The 15,627-nt window shown below is 49.4% G+C and overlaps 1 protein-coding gene across 1 annotated transcript in view; it reads left to right on the forward strand.

Annotated features, from left to right (window-relative positions):
• Window positions 1-6,683: 6,683 nt before the first annotated feature.
• EVI5L (ecotropic viral integration site 5 like) overlaps window positions 6,684-15,627 on the forward strand; it is a 147,270-nt gene continuing 138,326 nt past the window's right edge. The window contains exon 1 of the mRNA XM_082253297.1: window positions 6,684-6,798. The gene's annotated coding sequence lies outside the window, so the exon portion shown is untranslated. The remainder of the gene's footprint in view (window positions 6,799-15,627) is intronic.

Here is a 15,627-nt window from a genome sequence, read left to right on the forward strand (position 1 = left end):
TCCAAAATGTCCAATGGTATGCTGATGCTGTAGAGTTTCCTTCACTGAAACCAGGGGGCCAAGCCCAATATATATAAAGTGAAAGTGCAGCGCTAAACAATAGGACCAGTAAATATAAAATGTATCCAAACACTATATATCTTATAAATTATAAAGTACAAAAGTGCTGATTGTAAAAATAAACAATAGTGGTAATGAAGTCCATGTAATAACTGTAAAAGTCCATAGAAAGAGAATAAGAGTCCCAGTACAAACACAGTGATGAGAATTAACTGTACCACCGTCCGTGCTTCAATCACCAATGTGTGACAGTCCGCCACCCAATGGGGATAGTCTGCTTACCAGAGAATGTGGACTCAAATACCATCGTACTGAGTCAACAACACATGGAATGGAACCAGAGATGGTGTTCAAAAGGTAGCTCTGAGAGTCTCCAATCGTAGCTATACGATAGGACCGCCGTTCACAATGTTGTATCATACAATGCGTTGGACCGTAGGGATAAAAGAAACCTCCACATAGTGTAAAACTGTAACTTTTAGGTTTTATTTATAAAGTTAAACACTTACATCACATCCAAGGTACAAGCACCTTTAACATAATCCAACAAGAAATAATCTAATGCAATGGCCTGAGTAACGAGAAAACCTGGCCAGGCCATGAGGAGGGCAGAGGCCATATAATTAAATTTAATATAAAATTATTAGTCCAGGCAGTCCACCACCAGTCCACAGTCGACTGGTCAGGCACAGTAAGCCTAAAGAGTGAAGCAGCACAGGCAGATAGACGGGCCTGGAGGATGGAGCCAGACAGACCCCAGTGCGCCTGGGCAGGACACACCACCACCAGCCAGCCACCAGCAGCCAACCAGGCAGCACTGCAGCAGCAGCAAAGGTACCAAAAACAAAAAAAATACAAAATACGGTTACTCACAGACTCAGTCAGGACAGGTGGACTCAGGACTCAGACCCCCACCACCAGTGTGCCACACCACCACCAGCCACCACCACCAGGTACCAAAAAAAAAAAACATAAAATAGCACAGTCAGGACTATAGTGGACTCAGGAGTCAGACTCAGGTCAGGTACCACCGTACCACACTGCCAGTACCCCCACCAGTGCCTCACCACCAGCCACCACTGCCCACCACCACAACCACCAGCAGCAGCAGGTACCACTCAAGTTAAAAAAAAAAACACCACTCAATCAGGAGTCACTCAGGAGGACTCAGGTCAGGTTCCACTGCCAGTACCAGTGTACCACCACCACCACCCCGCAGCACGCCGGTAACAATCAGCAAATACCACTCAGGTACCCACTGCCAGTGTACCACGCAGCCAGCCAGTACCACTCAGCAAATACCACTTAGGTACCACCAGTGCCACTTAGCAAATACCACTCAGGTACCGTACCAGTGTACCACACAGTTAGTGCCACTCAGAAAATACCACGCAGGTACCACTCAGCAAATACCACGCAGGTACCACTCAGGAATCAGGATTCACCTCACCACATAGGTGTCTCATTGTCCCACAGCAACATTAAAATAGTGTAGATTACTGTACAATGTTTTATAATAATAAATGCTTCTATTTAGTGTTCATTTCCATCATTTAACATATTTAATATTGGGGGCATCCAAGTTATTTGACATATTTGATTATTTTCTAAAGTAACGCAATAGTTAATTTCCCTGGTAATTAGTTACTATTTTACTGATGTAACTCAGTTACTAACTCAGTTACTTTTTGTGAGAAGTAACTAACAGGCCTGGATTGGCTAATCAGGAGAACCGGGACTTCTCCCGGTGGGCCCGTCGGTGCGAGGGCCGTTATGATTCCTGTAAGTTAGTAATTCACAGCATAGTCTTTTAAGACTGAAAGGGCGAAATTCATATGTCCTGGGGAGGCGGAGCCGGAGCGCAGAAGGCTGGAGGAAGGTGGAGGGGCGGAATTCATATTTGCTGGGGAGGCGGAGTTCCGATCAGTTGCCTTAGATTTAAAAATGGCGCCACCCGGCGCCAACATGTCACCGCGCATGCGCCGCCGCCACTCAGGAAGGGCCGTACACGTTCCGCTATTCCCAGGAATAGCCATGCGCATACGAGCTTTCCCGAGCGGCGACGGCGCATGTGCAATGACGTGTTGGCGCCGCGTTGCGTCATTTTTTAATCTATGGCACCTCGGGAAAAGGTAAATGAGACTCCTCCACAGCCACACTACCTGCCATTATACAGGGCTGCAGGCATACTACAAGAGATGCAGTGCTGCGGCATGGTACACCTGTACCATGCCCACAGCACTGCATCTCCTGTAGTATGCCCGCAGCCCTGCATTCTCCTATACAATGCCCACAGCCCTGCATTCTCCTGTACCATGCCCGCAGCCCTGCATTCTCCTGTACCATGTCGGGCCACCCTGCTATTCTCCTGTACAATGCCCACAGCCCTACATTCTCCTGTACCATGTCCCCCACCCTGCATTCTCCTGTACAATGCCCACAGCCCTGCATTCTCCTGTACCATGTCCACAGCCCTGCATTCTCCTGTACCATGCCCGCAGCCCTACATTCTCCTGTACCATGTCCACAGCCCTGCATACTCCTGTGCCATGCCCGCAGCCCTTTCATTCTCCTGTACCATGCCCGCAGCCCTGCATTCTCCTGTACCATGTCCACAGCCCTGCATTCTCCTGCACCATGCCCACAGCACTGCATCTCCTGTAGTATGCCCGCAGCCCTGCATTCTCCTATACAATGCCCGCAGCCCTGCATTCTCCTGTACCATGCCCGCAGCCCTGCATTCTCCTGTACCATGTCGGCCACCCTGCATTCTCCTGTACAATGCCCAAAGCCCTGCATTCTCCTGTACCATGCCCGCAGCCCTGCATTCTCCTGTACCATGCCGCAAGCCCTTCATTCTCCTGTACCATGCTTGCATCCCTGCATTCTCCTGTACCATGCCCACAGCCCTGCATTCTCCTGTACAATGCCCGCAGCCCTGCATTCTCCTGTACCATGTCCACCACCCTGCATTCTCCTGTACAATGCCCACAGCCCTGCATTCTCCTGTACCATGTCCACAGCCCTGCATTCTCCTGTGCCATGTCCACAGCCCTGCATTCTCCTGTACCATGCCCGCAGCCCTACATTCTCCTGTACCATGTCCACAGCCCTGCATACTCCTGTGCCATGCCCGCAGCCATTTCATTCTCCTGTACCATGCCCGCAACCCTGCATTCTCCTGTACCATGTCCACAGCCCTGCATTCTCCTGTACCATGCCCGCAGCCCTGCATTCCCCTGTACCATGCCCGCAGCCCTGCATTCTCCTGTACCATGTCCACCACCCTGCATTCTCCTGTACCATACCTGCAGCCCTGCATTCTCCTGTACCATGTCCACATCCCTGCATTCTCCTGTACCATGCCTGCAGCCCTGCATTCTCCTGTACCATGCCACAAGCCCTTCATTCTCCTGTACTATGCCCGCATCCCTGCATTCTCCTCTACCATGCCCGCAGCCCTGCATTCTCCTGTACAATGCCCGCAGCCCTGCATTCTCCTGTACCATGTCCGCCACCCTGCATTCTCCTGTACCATGCCTGCAGCCCTGCATTCTCCTGTACCATGTCAGCATTCCTGCATTCTCCTGTACCATATCCGCAGCCCTGCATTCTCCTCTACCATGCCCGCAGCCCTGCATTCTCCTGTACCATGTCCACAGCCCTGCATTCACCTGTACCATGCCCGCAGCCCTGCATTCTCCCGTACCATGCCCACGGCCCTGCATTCTCCTGTACCATGTCCACAGCCCTGCATTCTCCTGTACCATGCCGCAAGCCCTGCATTCTCCTGTACCATGCCCGCAGCCCTGCATTCTCCTGTACCATACCCGCAGCCCTGCATTCTCCTGTACCATGTCCACAGCCCTGCATTCTCCTGTACCATGTCCAAATCCCTGCATTCTCCTGTACCATGTCCGCAGCCCTGCATTCTCCTGTACCATGTCCGCAGCCCTGCATTCTCCTGTACCATGCCCGCAGCCCTGCATTCTCCTGTACCATGTCCACATCCCTGCATTCTCCTGTACCATACCCACAGCCCTGTATTCTCCTGTACCATGCCCGCAGCCCTGCATTCTCCTGTACCATGCCCGCAGCCCTGCATTCTCCTGTACCATGTCCGCAGCCCTGCATTCTCCTGTACCATACCCGCAGCCCTGCATTCTCCTGTACCATGTCCACAGCCCTGCATTCTCCTGTACCATGTCCAAATCCCTGCATTCTCCTGTACCATGTCCACAGCCCTGCATTCTCCTGTACCATGTCCGCAGCCCTGCATTCTCCTGTACCATACCCGCATCCCTGCATTCTCCTGTACCATGTCCGCAGCCCTGCATTCTCCTGTACCATGTCCACAGCCCTGCATTCTCCTGTACCATGTCCACATCCCTGCATTCTCCTGTACCATGTCCGCAGCCCTGCATTCTCCTGTACCATGCCGGCAGCCCTGCATTCTCCTGTACCATGTCCGCAGCCCTGCATTCTCCTGTACCATGTCCACAGCCTTGCATTCTCCTGTACCATGTCCGCAGCCCTGAATTCTCCTGTACAATGTCCACAGCCCTGCATTCTCCTGTACCATGTCCACAGCCCTGCATTCTCCTGTACCATGTCCAAATCCCTGCATTCTCCTGTACCATGTCCACAGCCCTGCATTCTCCTGTACCATGTCCGCAGCCCTGCATTCTCCTGTACCATACCCGCATCCCTGCATTCTCCTGTACCATGTCCACAGCCCTGCATTCTCCTGTACCATGTCCACAGCCCTGCATTCTCCTGTACCATGTCCACATCCCTGCATTCTCCTGTACCATACCCACAGCCCTGTATTCTCCTGTACTATGCCCGCAGCCCTGCATTCTCCTGTACCATGTCCACAGCCCTGCATTCTCCTGTACCATGTCCACAGCCCTGCATTCTCCTGTACCATGCCTGCATCCCTGCATTCTCCTGTACCATGTCCACATCCCTGCATTCTCCTGTACCATGTCCGCAGCCCTGCATTCTCCTGTACCATGCCCGCAGCCCTGCATTCTCCTGTACCATGTCCACAGCCCTGCATTCTCCTGTACCATGTCCAAATCCCTGCATTCTCCTGTACCATGTCCACAGCCCTGCATTCTCCTGTACCATGTCCGCAGCCCTGCATTCTCCTGTACCATACCCGCATCCCTGCATTCTCCTGTACCATGTCCACAGCCCTGCATTCTCCTGTACCATGTCCACAGCCCTGCATTCTCCTGTACCATGTCCACATCCCTGCATTCTCCTGTACCATACCCACAGCCCTGTATTCTCCTGTACTATGCCCGCAGCCCTGCATTCTCCTGTACCATGTCCACAGCCCTGCATTCTCCTGTACCATGTCCACAGCCCTGCATTCTCCTGTACCATGCCTGCATCCCTGCATTCTCCTGTACCATGTCCACATCCCTGCATTCTCCTGTACCATGTCCGCAGCCCTGCATTCTCCTGTACCATGCCCGCAGCCTTGCATTCTCCTGTACCATGTCCACAGCCCTGCATTCTCCTGTACCATGCCTGCATCCCTGCATTCTCTTGTACCATGTCCACAGCCATTGCAAACTTATATTCTGAGGTTTTTAATTACATTATTTTAATATAGTCAGTCGTGAACTAAAGTGGGCCGGTCTAAGGCATGAAACTCCAGGGCTGAAAATGAGTCCCACTCCGGCCCTGGTAACTATAACTAATTACTTTTTTTAACTTACATGACCAACACTGGTCAACAGAAATGTGATTTTGGGTACAGCGTTGCATGTAATTGTCAGGTAAAGTAGTACAGTGCTGAATAGCCATTAAATGGCCTGCTCATGAATGGGGTAAACTCTTCCGGAGGTTAAAGGATCGGTAAGCTGTAATGTATTATGTTTTCGCATTGGGAAATGTTATATTCCCTTTGTTTACTCCATATGGGGGTTTATATTTCACACAGTGATTGGAGGGAGTGATTACTGCAGCCTGGAAGCACAGTTTACAGATTGATGGTGATAATGATAATAATAATGATGATGATGGAAGCACAGTTTACAGATTGATGGTGATAATGATAATAATAATGATGATGGAAGCACAGTTTACAGATTGATGGTGATAATGATAACGATGATGATGGAAGCACAGTTTACAGATTGATGGTGATAATGATAATAATAATGATGATGATGGAAGCACAGTTTACAGATTGATGGTGATAATGATAATAATAATGATGATGATGGAAGCAGCCGCTGCTTCTATCCAGATTAAAAAGGCGTGGTTGTGGCTGGGTCATGTGATCAGCAGCGCTACACAAACCCATCACACTTGCGCACTACAGACACAAGTTACGCGGGCACGCGGACGGGAGGCGCGGGAGTGTGCACGCTGAGAGGGTACCCGGAGCTCCTACAGAAGCCCCGCTGCAATTACCACCCTCGTCAAATCCCGCCCACCTGTCATTATGCGCTTCGCCAATTGGCCCAGCATTCCCTGTCTGATCCCTGATTGGTTGCACTTGCGGCGTTCATGGCTCCGTCCCGCTGTCACCGGTTTGGCTTTTCATAGGCGGATGTAATAATCAATCTGTTGAACTCAGCCACGTCATTGGTTGTCTCTATTGCACGTCAGAAGTAGGCGGAGACATGCCGTGTGTCTGATTTCTCCGCCGCTCGGTGGTGTCGAGCCCCGGGGAGGGAGGAGCTGCGTGACAGCGGCGGCGGGGGCCTGGGGCTATAGGTGAGACCGAGTTACCTACCGTGTGTACCTAGTGTGATGGACGAGATGTCTGTGTGTGACAGGACGTCCCCGGGAGGAGAGATGCGCAGAGACTGGGAGTGTGTCCGTGACGTCATGTGTGGGAGCATCCAGATGTGTGTGTGACCTCATCCGGTGATGTCATCAACCCTGAGAGCGATGCTGTCATCCTTCTGCATCATGTATATATACCTAGTGTACCTACCTCACTGCACCCCCCTCCTCTCTCTATACACACCTGAGACACTTGCCTCCCTACACCCCTCCTATATGTATACACCTGGGTCACCTACCTCACTGCACTATATATATATATATATATATGAGGCACTTACGCCCCCCCCCCCTCCTGCACCTTTCCAATATGTATATACCTGAGGCACCTACCTCACTGCACCATTTATCTATATACACACCGGAGGCAATTACCCCCCTCTTCTGCACCCCTTCTTTATGTATACCTGAGACACCCAACCCCCCTATATGTATATACCTGAGACACCTACCTCACTGCACCCCTCCTATATGTATATACCTGAGACACCTACCTCACTGCACCCCTCCTATATGTATATACCTGAGACACCTACCTCACTGCACCCCTCCTATATGTATATACCTGAGACACCTACCTCACTGCACCCCTCCTATATGTATATACCTGAGGCACCTACCTCACTGCACCATTTATCTATATACACACCGGAGGCAATTACCCCCCTCTTCTGCACCCCTTCTTTATGTATACCTGAGACACCCAACCCCCCTATATGTATATACCTGAGACACCTACCTCACTGCACCCCTCCTATATGTATATACCTGAGACACCTACCTCACTGCATCCCTCCTATATGTATATACCTGAGACACCTACCTCACTGCACCCCTCCTATATGTATATACCTGAGACACCTACCTCACTGCACCCCTCCTATATGTATATACCTGAGACACCTACCTCACTGCACCCCTCCTATATGTATATACCTGAGACACCTACCTCACTGCACCCCTCCTATATGTATATACCTGAGACACCTACCTCACTGCACCCCTCCTATATGTATATACCTGAGACACCTACCTCACTGCACCCCTCCTATATGTATATACCTGAGACACCTACCTCACTGCACCCCTCCTATATGTATATACCTGAGACACCTACCTCACTGCACCCCTCCTATATGTATATACCTCAGACGCTTACCTCACTGCACCCCTCCTATATGTATATATATGAGACGCCTACCTCACTGCACCCCTCCTATATGTATATACCTGAGACGCCTACCTCACTGCACCCCTCCTATATGTATATACCTGAGACGCCTACCTCACTGCACCCCTCCTATATGTATATACCTGAGACACCTACCTCACTGCACCCCTCCTATATGTATATACCTGAGACGCCTACCTCACTGCACCCCTCCTATATGTATATACCTGAGACGCCTACCTCACTGCACCCCTCCTATATGTATATACCTGAGACACCTACCTCACTGCACCCCTCCTATATGTATATACCTGAGACACCTACCTCACTGCACCCCTCCTATATGTATATACCTCAGACGCTTACCTCACTGCACCCCTCCTATATGTATATATATGAGACGCCTACCTCACCGCACCCCTCCTATATGTATATACCTAAAACACCTACTTCACTGCATCCCTCCTATATGTATATACCTGAGACGCCTACCTCACTGCACCCCTCCTATATGTATATACCTAAAACACCTACTTCACTGCACCCCTCCTATATGTATATACCTGAGACGCCTTCCTCACTGCACCCCTCCTATATGTATATACCTGAGACGCCTACCTCACCGCACCCCTCCTATATGTATATACCTGAGACACCTTCCTCACTGCACCCCTCCTATATGTATATACCTGAGACGCCTACCTCACTGCACCCCTCCTATATGTATATACCTGAGACGCCTACCTCACTGCACCCCTCCTATATGTATATACCTGAGACGCCTACCTCACTGCACCCCTCCTAGATGTATATACCTGAGACGCCTACCTCACTGCACCCCTCCTATATGTATATACCTGAGACGCCTTCCTCACTGCACCCCTCCTATATGTATATACCTGAGACGCCTACCTCACTGCACCCCTCCTATATGTATATACCTGAGACGCCTACCTCACCGCACCCCTCCTATATGTATATACCTGAGACGCCTACCTCACCGCACCCCTCCTATATGTATATACCTGAGACGCCTACCTCACCACACCCCTCCTATATGTATATACCTGAGACGCCTACCTCACCGCACCCCTCCTATATGTATATACCTGAGACGCCTACCTCACCGCACCCCTCCTATATGTATATACCTGAGACGCCTACCTCACCGCACCCCTCCTATATGTATATACCTGAGACGCCTACCTCACCGCACCCCTCCTATATGTATATATACCTGAGACGCCTTCCTCACTGCACCCCTCCTATATGTATATACCTGAGACGCCTTCCTCACTGCACCCCTCCTATATGTATATACCTGAGACGCCGACCTCACTGCACCCCTCCTATATGTATATACCTGAGACACCTACCTCACTGCACCCCTCCTATATGTATATACCTGAGACGCCTACCTCACTGCACCCCTCCTATATGTATATACCTGAGACGCCTACCTCACTGCACACCTCCTATATGTATATACCTTAGACGCCTACCTCACTGCACCCCTCCTATATGTATATACCTGAGACGCCTACCTCACTGCACCCCTCCTATATGTATATACCTGAGACCCCTACACTAGGGATCGACCGATTATCAGGGGCCTATATTTACTTTTTTTGAAGTATCGGCTACAAACTTGCCGATATTGCTTCAAGTGGTTGTACCGGAGTGATGCCTGCAGCTACAGGTACCACCTCGGTACAGTTTTTAAAGACCTGACAGTCGACTTCCTTGTAACACCAACTGATGCGGCTAATCAACCGCTCAGCTGTTTATTACAAGCAGTGGGAGAGGACACCTTCTGTCGCTCCGCCCCGGTCTCCCGTCCCAGCCGGAGGCCCGAGCGACCAGTTGGCACCAGAATCGGCTCTGATCGGGTCTCCGATGTAGTAACCCGGAAGCAATGTCATGACATCACATCCTGTTATTGAAACCCTAAAACATGACAGTTTCTCTTTCGTTCGTTGAGGGACACAGCTCCTGATTCAGAGAGTATTGGTTAATGAGTCTTCTTCTGAATAGTTTAAGGTTATCAATGGTGTACCCCAAGGTTCAGTGTTGGGACCCTTACTTTTTAATATCTTTATAAATGATATAGGGTCTGGGATTAACCACTTTACCACCGGAGGATTTTGCTGTCTTCCGTCCAGGCCACTTTTTGCGATTCGGCGCTGTGCGACTTCAACTGACAATTGCGCGGTCGTGCGACGCCGTACCCAAACGAAATTTACGTCCTTTTTTTCCCACAAACAGAGCTTTCTTTTGGTGGTATTTGATCACCTGTGCGATTTTTACTTTTTGCGCTATAAACAAAAAAAGAGCGTTTATTTTGAAAAAATAACAATATTTTTAACATTTTTTTATATGAAATTCCCCCCAAAAAAGATGTAAAAAACAATTTTTTTAAAAATTTTTGGCCAATTTGTTTTATGCTACATATGTTTGGTAAAAAAAATCGCAATAAGCGTATTTTGATTGGTTTGCGCAAAAGTTATTGCGTTTACTAACAAAGGGAAAGATTTCTGTCATTTTTGGTGTTTTTTTTTTTTAACGCGTAATGGCGGCGATCTGCGATTTTTTTTTTTTTTGCGGGACTGCGACATTGCGGCGGACAGATCGGACCCTTGACTGACATTTTTGACACTTTTGGGGGTACCAGTGACATTACTGCAGTAATCAGTGCTATATATATGCACTGTTACTGTAAAAATGACACTGGCAGGGAAGGGGTTAATTTTATTGGAGAGGGAGGGGTTAATGTATGCCTGGTGCTTACTGACGTGTAGGGGGGGAGGTGACTGTGTGAGTCATGGACAGATCGGATGTCCAGCTATGCTGAACAGTCCGATCTGTCACTCCCTGTCACTATGGAGATCCCCGACGATCGGGTAAGAGCAGCGGCGATCGCCGCTGCTCCTCCCCTGGCCCGACTCCCGCTGTGAATGAAAACAGCGGGAGCGAGCCTCCGGCGGCGCGCAAGCGCCGCCCAGAAGGGGGAGTGTCCAACGACGTTAATACTACGTCGCTGGACGATAACGAACCACTCTGCCGCAGTAGTATTACTGTGAGCGGTTCTAAAGTGGTTAAAAGTACAATTTCAGTCTTTGCAGATGACACCAAGATTTGCAGTGAAATAACTTCTTTACAGGAGGTCTCCAACTTACAAGATGACCTCAATGCAACTCATTGGGCAACTATGTGGCAAATGAGGTTTAATGTTGATAAATGTAAAGTTATGCACTTGGGGGCTAAGAATATGCATGCATCATACATACTAGGTGGAGTAGAACTGGGGGAATCCATAGCGGAGAAGGATCTGGGTGTTCTGGTAGATCATAAGCTTAATAATAGAATGCAATGCCAAGCTGCGGTTTCCAAAGCAAAGTCCTTTCTTGTATTAACAGAGGCATGGAGTCCAGAGAGAGAGATGTAATTTTGCCCCTGTACAAATCATTAGTAAGACCTCATCTGGAATATGCAGTTCAGTTTTGGGCACCAGTTCTTAAAAAGGATATCGGGGAACTGGAGAAAGTGCAGAGAAGGGCAACCAAACTGATAAGAGGCATGGAGGAGCTCCGCTATGAGAAAAGATTAGAGGAACTGAATTTATTCTCTCTTGAGAAGAGGAGATAAAGGGGGGATATGATAAACATTTATAAATACATAAGGGGTCCATATAGTGAACTTGGTGTTGAGTTATTCACTTTAAGGTCAACACAGAGGACAAGGGGGCACTCTTTACGTCTAGAGGAAAACAGATTTCGTCTCCAAATACGGAAAGGTTTCTTCACCGTAAGAGCTGTGACAATGTGGAATAGACTCCCTCCAGAGGTGGTTTTGGCTAGCTCACTAGATTGCTTTAAAAAAGACCTGGATTCTTTCCTGGGTGTACATAATATAAATGGGTACTAAAATTTATAGGTAAAGTTGATCCAGGGAATATCAGATTGCCTCTCGGGGGATCGGGAAGGATTTTTTTCCCCCTGCTGTAGCAAATTGGATCATGCTTTGCTGGGGTTTTTTCGCCTTCCTCTGGATCAACTGTGGTTATAGGATTGTGTATATGGGATTGTATGGTTGGGTTTTTACTGTTTTTTGTTATTGGTTGAGCCAGATGGACTTTTTTCAACCTGACTAACTATGTAATTATGATCTTCTTAACCATTGTGTTATACTGCCCCCTACAGGAGTAGGACACTGCATAGAAAAAAAAGTCTGGCTACGCCTATGGGCAGTCCTGGGGGATATGCTCCCTCTCTCTGCGATAGGTACTTTTTTCTGTTGGTAGTTTTTTCTACCTAGTCAGGAGTAAGGACCTAGTTCCTTGCTGGGATCTCTGGTCCTGGCAAATTTTTTTTCTTTTTTAGATTTTTTTTTTTTTTTTCCTCCTGTTTTTTTTCCTGTGAGATCTACAATCAACTACCAGACTTGGCGACGGGCTGGATAATCTAGATCCAGTGGTCACCCCAATCTGGTGAGTGAGCGCACGCAAATCTCAGCTCCGCGCTAGGTCAGCCACAATATAGCCCAACCGGACGGGAGCTGGCCTAAGAGTTGAATTTCTTGCGAGGTTGCATATGACTGGATCTCGGCCCGATTTGCAGCATTCCTCCTGGCCAACTGGTGCTGACTCCTGGATCCTTTCATTCACTGATCTCCGCTTGTGCAATGCAGATTCTCCTGGTGGTTGCGGTGCCTGGTTTCTGTGGGGTGGTGAGTCTGTTGGGGTCCTCTGCCTCTGCTGAGTCTTTGGAGTACATCTCCCCACCTGATCCCCTCTCTGAGGCTATGAGGCCATCCGGGTCCCCACCATCCATTGATGCACTGACGACAGTCCTAGAGTCCTTTGTCTTTGAGGTCATACACTCCAGCTGCAAGATTGCATTTCGTTCTTACCCTCCGGTAAGGTTCTTCCTTCCAACGTGCGATTGTCCCCGGTCCGCTTTCTGACCCTTTTTACTTCAAAGGGTAATTGTCCCGGTTTGCAGCTTCGATATGTTTTCAGGGGTTTTACTCAAACCTGTTTACAGTCCCCAGGAAGCAAGGCAAGGTGCGTCCAATTCTGGACCTCAAGGCGCTGAACTGCTTTGTGCAGGTGCAGAAGATCAGAATGGAGTCCATTCGCACAGTGGTGGCTTCCCTGAATCAGGGGGATTTTCTTACCTCCATCGACATCAAGGGCGCTTACCTTCACATTCCAATATGTGTCGGTCACCAGCACTTCCTCCTCTTTGCCATGGAAGAGGAGGATTATCAGTTTGCGGCATTACCCTTTGGTCTTGCCTCCGCTCCTCGGGTCGTCACTAAAGTGTTGGCCCCTGTGCTAGCATTGTTACGTCAGTGGGGGATCGCAGTCCTGGACTACTTGGACGAACTTCTTCTGCAAGCAAAGTCTCCTACTGCGCTGGTGGAAAACCTGGTAATCCCCATACGAACCCTTAAGGAGTTTGGCTGGATTCTGAATCTTCAGAAGTCTGCCTTAATCTAGCTTCGTGGAAGGAACTATCTGGGTCTGACTCTGGACCTCGGCTTTAGCCAGAGTACTCTTTCCTCTGGACAAACTCCAAAAACTGCAGACTGCAATTTGCCTCCTGCTGTCCAGCAGATGGTCATCCCTCTGGACTTGCATGCAGGTGCTGGGCCTGATGGTGTCAACCTTCGAGGCGGTCCTGTTTGCACAGTTCCATACGAGGTTCCTGCACAGGGAGATTCTGATCAAATGGGACAAGAATCTGCAATCTCTGGACAACCAAATTTAGCTGAGCTGGGGGGACAAAAGGGCAAAAGGGTCCCTGATCTGATGGCTTCATGCTCCGACAGGGCAAATCCTTCCTCCCCTTGTATTGGACGTTTGTCACCACAAATCGTCTCAAAGGATGTCCAGTGTGTATTCAATCAGACAATGCCACAACCGTGGCTTATGTCAATCACCAAGGGGGCACAAGAAGTGTCCTGGTGGCTCTGGAGGTAGCCTGCATTCTCAGGTGGGCAGAATGTTTGTTCCAGCCCTTTCCGCTGTATACATTCCCGGAGTGGAAAACTAGCAGGCGGATTGCCTCAGTCAGCAGACGTTGGACCAGGGGGAATGATCTCTTCACCTGGAGGTGTTTCATCAGTTGTGTCTCCGGTGGGGCACCCCGAGGTGGATCTGTTGGCGTCTCGGTTCAACAGAAAGGTGCAGAGGTTTGTGACCTGGTCACGGTATCCTCTGGCGAACGCCACAGACACGCTGGTGGCCCTGTGAGGTTAGTATCCTCTGATTTACGCCTTCCCTCCTCGCAAGCTTCTGCCAAGACTTCTATGCAAGATCAAGGCAGGTGGGATTCCGGTCAGTTTAGTGGCCCCGGCGTGCCTGGTTTGCTGATCTGGTGTGGCTGGTCGCCGATGTTCAATGGAAGTTTCCTCTCAGGAAGAATCTGCTGTCCCAAGGGCCAATCTTCCATCCTGCTTTAGTTGCTGGCTTTGACAGCTTGGCTGTTGAAAGCCAGGTGCTTGGGGGCAGGGTTTTTTCTGAATCAGTGATTCCAACGCTGTTAAAAGCTAGGAAATCTACTTCTAGCAAGATCTACCATCGTACGAGGAAGATGTACATTGCGTGGTGTGAATCTCTTGGGGTTCACCCTCGCTCCTTCTCGGTGACTCAGATCTTCACCTTCCTTCAACGGGGTTGAACAGAAATTGGCCTTGAGTACCATCAAGGGCCAGGTGTCGGGTTTTGCCGCCTTGGGAACTAATTTTGGTGCTTTTGGTCCTCCAGAAGCCTCCCTTTGAGAAACTTCAGGAGATTCCCTTGCTTACGCTGTCTCAGAAGGTGTTTTTTTTTTTTTTAATTGGTGGCTATAATCTCTGCGTGCAGGCTGTCAGAATTGGTGGCTTTATCCTGTCGCACTTGGTGATTCACAGAGATAATGTGGTTGTTCGCCCCTGTCCGTCAATCCTTCCAAAGGTTGTCCCTGATTTCTTTTTGAATGAAGACATCGTGTTGCCTTTCCTGTGACCCAGGCCAAAACATCTGAAGGAAATTGCCTTGCGCGCTTTAGATGTGGTTCAGGCAATTAGGGTGTACCTGGCATCTACGGAGTCTTTTAGGAAGTCATACTCGCTATTTGTGCTTACGGATGGGCCTCAGAAAGGGTTGTCCACTTCTTTGGTTACCATTTCCAGATGGATCAGAAGGAGGGTGATTCAGGCCTATTCCATTAGGGGTCAGGTTCCCCCTTATATTTGTCCCCCTTTCACTGTCGAGGCGCACTCTACTTGGGTCCTCAGTGCCTCCTGGGCCTTCCGTCATCTGGCGTCGGTGATGCAGGTTTGCAAGGTGACCACCTGGCTGTCTGTGCACACTTTCACATAGTTCTGGTGGATGTGTTGGCATCTGCGGATGCTTCTTTTGGCCGCAAGGTTTTGCAGGCTGCTGTTTAGAGGACCTGGTCCTCTTGAGGGTGTATTGTTTTTTTCAGGTGGGCTTCAGTTGTTTTGGTTGAGCCCCTGTTTACCTGGTTGGTTATAGTTAGCCTTGGGAATTTAGTTTTCGTTGTTCCCAACCCTCATGTTTAACACTGCTTTGGGATGTC

The sequence above is a fragment of the Pelophylax lessonae genome, assembly GCF_965119305.1.
Source record: "Pelophylax lessonae genome assembly, chromosome: 4".
Lineage (NCBI taxonomy): Eukaryota > Metazoa > Chordata > Amphibia > Anura > Ranidae > Pelophylax > Pelophylax lessonae.